The sequence below is a fragment of the Ixodes scapularis genome, unplaced genomic scaffold, assembly GCF_016920785.2.
Source record: "Ixodes scapularis isolate PalLabHiFi unplaced genomic scaffold, ASM1692078v2 PGA_scaffold10__122_contigs__length_95168666, whole genome shotgun sequence".
In the NCBI taxonomy this organism is placed as follows: domain Eukaryota; kingdom Metazoa; phylum Arthropoda; class Arachnida; order Ixodida; family Ixodidae; genus Ixodes; species Ixodes scapularis.
In genome coordinates this window covers 35,453,954-35,456,385 of record NW_024609836.1, presented here as the reverse complement: position 1 = coordinate 35,456,385, position 2,432 = coordinate 35,453,954, and the positions used below count along the sequence as shown (strand labels likewise).

The following is a 2,432-nucleotide window of genomic DNA, read 5'->3' as shown; positions in this document are numbered from 1 at the left end:
TATTGGAGGTGTACCAGTCAATAGCTTTATTAGCACTTGATTGCAACATAGGGTATGTAAGGTGCGGTTAAAATTAACCCTTTACTGCACAACTTTTTATTTTTTCACAATTTTATTCCAGCAGAGGTAGAATACCACAACGATCACAATACTATCACTAAAATAAATTTCGAAGTTCCGAAAAAAATTATATCAAGAAAAGGTGGGTATGTTGCATATTTGCAACAAGATGCAAATAACGGAATATTTATAGCCGAATGCTAAAAATGTGTGAACCAGAGCCAAACTTGTATTTACAGACATCAGTGAGAGATGTGGCCTCATTTGCTTGTGTGATACAAAATAAAGCAGTTCTTCTTGCTTGTTGAGCACAGGTGAGTGCCACACTTAGAGCAGTAGCTTATACAAATGCCCTTGCATCGAGGAAACTTGCAACGCTGTCGCTTCTGACTCCAAAGCACCCAGTGGCCAACCTGAGCATAGAAGTATGAACAGTGAGGTTTGTAACACAGATTAATTCACCAGTGATAATACCTGATCAATCCTGACATCTTGAGGTGGACACGGTACTGAAGTACCTCTTGTCTTCTTCAGCTGGATGCCTTGCTCCACTGACTCATTGCTGGGCCTTCCCCATTTCTTAAGTTGATTTTTTCCTGCTTTGCAGAGTGACGTGGCAAGGTCCACCTTGAACTCTGCTAAGGGCATGAGCTTTTGTGTTGATTGATCAGAAGTAGTCTCGGCATTCCTCCTGTACAGCAGCCAGGCATTTACAGCCGTCAAGTCGAGAATATGAAGAAAAATACGAAAGGACCATTTCTTCAATTGGAGATGGGCGCGGTAGAGAGAGATCAGAGAGTCTAAGATCCACTCCTCCCATGTGCTTGTTATAAGCGCCTATCACCGACGGACACGGTATGTCGCGCGCCTCCTTTTCTTTTTGGCTCCACCTTGGCACAGTTAGGACAGGCTCTGCTCCAACAAAGGTGGACAGCAAGGTGACGGCTTTGTTGTCTTGCCACCTTGTACACGACAGCTGAATGCCATCCAGGGTCGCTACCTTCTCTTCTAAGCTTCCCCTTCCTTTTTGTTTCATTTCCTTGTCAGATGGCATGCTGACACCCGTTACTCGGTTGATCCGGACTGTATCAATGCAGTGCATGGTTTCTTTTTCCAGGTACACCTGAAGGGTTGGACAGTTGAAGTAGTTATCGAAGTACACTTTGTGGTGGACTCCTCTTGGGATTAACCTGCACAATCGAACAGCAATGTTCCCGCTTGCTCCACAGTCAGGCTCTCCTGCACGTCTTGGGGATGAGTTCTCCTGTCCCGTGTACAGTTCTAGCTTGTACGAGAAGCCGCTTACTCCTGAGAGAACAAATACTTTGTACCCCCATTTTTTTTGTTTCTAGGGACAGTACTGTCTCAGTGTACTTGCACCTTTGAAAGGTATTATCTGTTCATCCACAGACAAGTGCTCTTCAAGCGGTATCAGCGACAACTGTTCATTTACAGCATCGACCAGCGGTCGTATCTTCGCAAGCCGGTCTCTATCAGGATCATCTTTTGGGCTGAGAGAGCTGTTGTCCACAAAGTGAAGGTTGTGCTTCAACTGTCCGAAGCGTGTCAGCGTGAGGTTGTCAGCTACTTGGCTTACTCTGGTAGCTTCACTCCAGTACCACCTAGGGTTCTTCAGCTGAATTATAGACATCCACATGCAGGTGCCTAGAAAAACTTCCATCTCCTCGACACTGGTGCAGAGGGGCTTACTGGCATTCTTCTGGACTGAGTACAAATTGCTCTCATTTGCAATAAGCGAAATAAGAGCGCTTGGAAAGATGAACTTCAAGTATTGGAAAGGTGTTTCCAACTCTGAAATTTTCTGGGGAAGCTCATTTTGTCCAGTGAACTTGACTGTTTCAGGATCCCGCATCAGGCTTGCATTCTTCCAGATAATTCTTCTTTTAGATTGAGTTGATGACTGATCAGGTAGTTGGCTTGTGGGAGCTTCCTCTTCGTCAGAGCTTGTACTCGCCTCGCTTGAACTGGCGCTACATTTTGCAGTGGGTTGGACATCTGGGGTACAGAAAATAACAGCGTTTCGTACAACTCATACAATGAGCGGTAAAATAAATAATTTGGAGAGAAATTCTACATTGTATAGGGGACTATCTTCCCTGGCGGTTGTAAGTGTGCTCTTTAAAAGCGTGAAAACAAACCTACAACTTTGCAATTGTTGTATAGTGAGACCTGACGAAGGATGGTCTCTTCTGAAAATCTCTGTCAATAAAGCCTACACTGCTTGTAATTTTTTTCTCTACGTCAAAAAAAGTTGGATTTCCAGAAAAAACATCAACTTACAATCGGAGTCATCGTCACTGCCGGAGAGCTCGCCGTCCTCACTGTCGGAAGGAATCCCACGGCTGTAAAAC

General features: G+C 44.7%; 1 pseudogene; it reads right to left on the bottom strand.

The window, feature by feature from the left end:
• Positions 1-210: 210 nt before the first annotated feature.
• On the bottom strand, positions 211-880 carry LOC121048098 (annotated as a pseudogene).
• Positions 881-2,432: the final 1,552 nt, after the last annotated feature.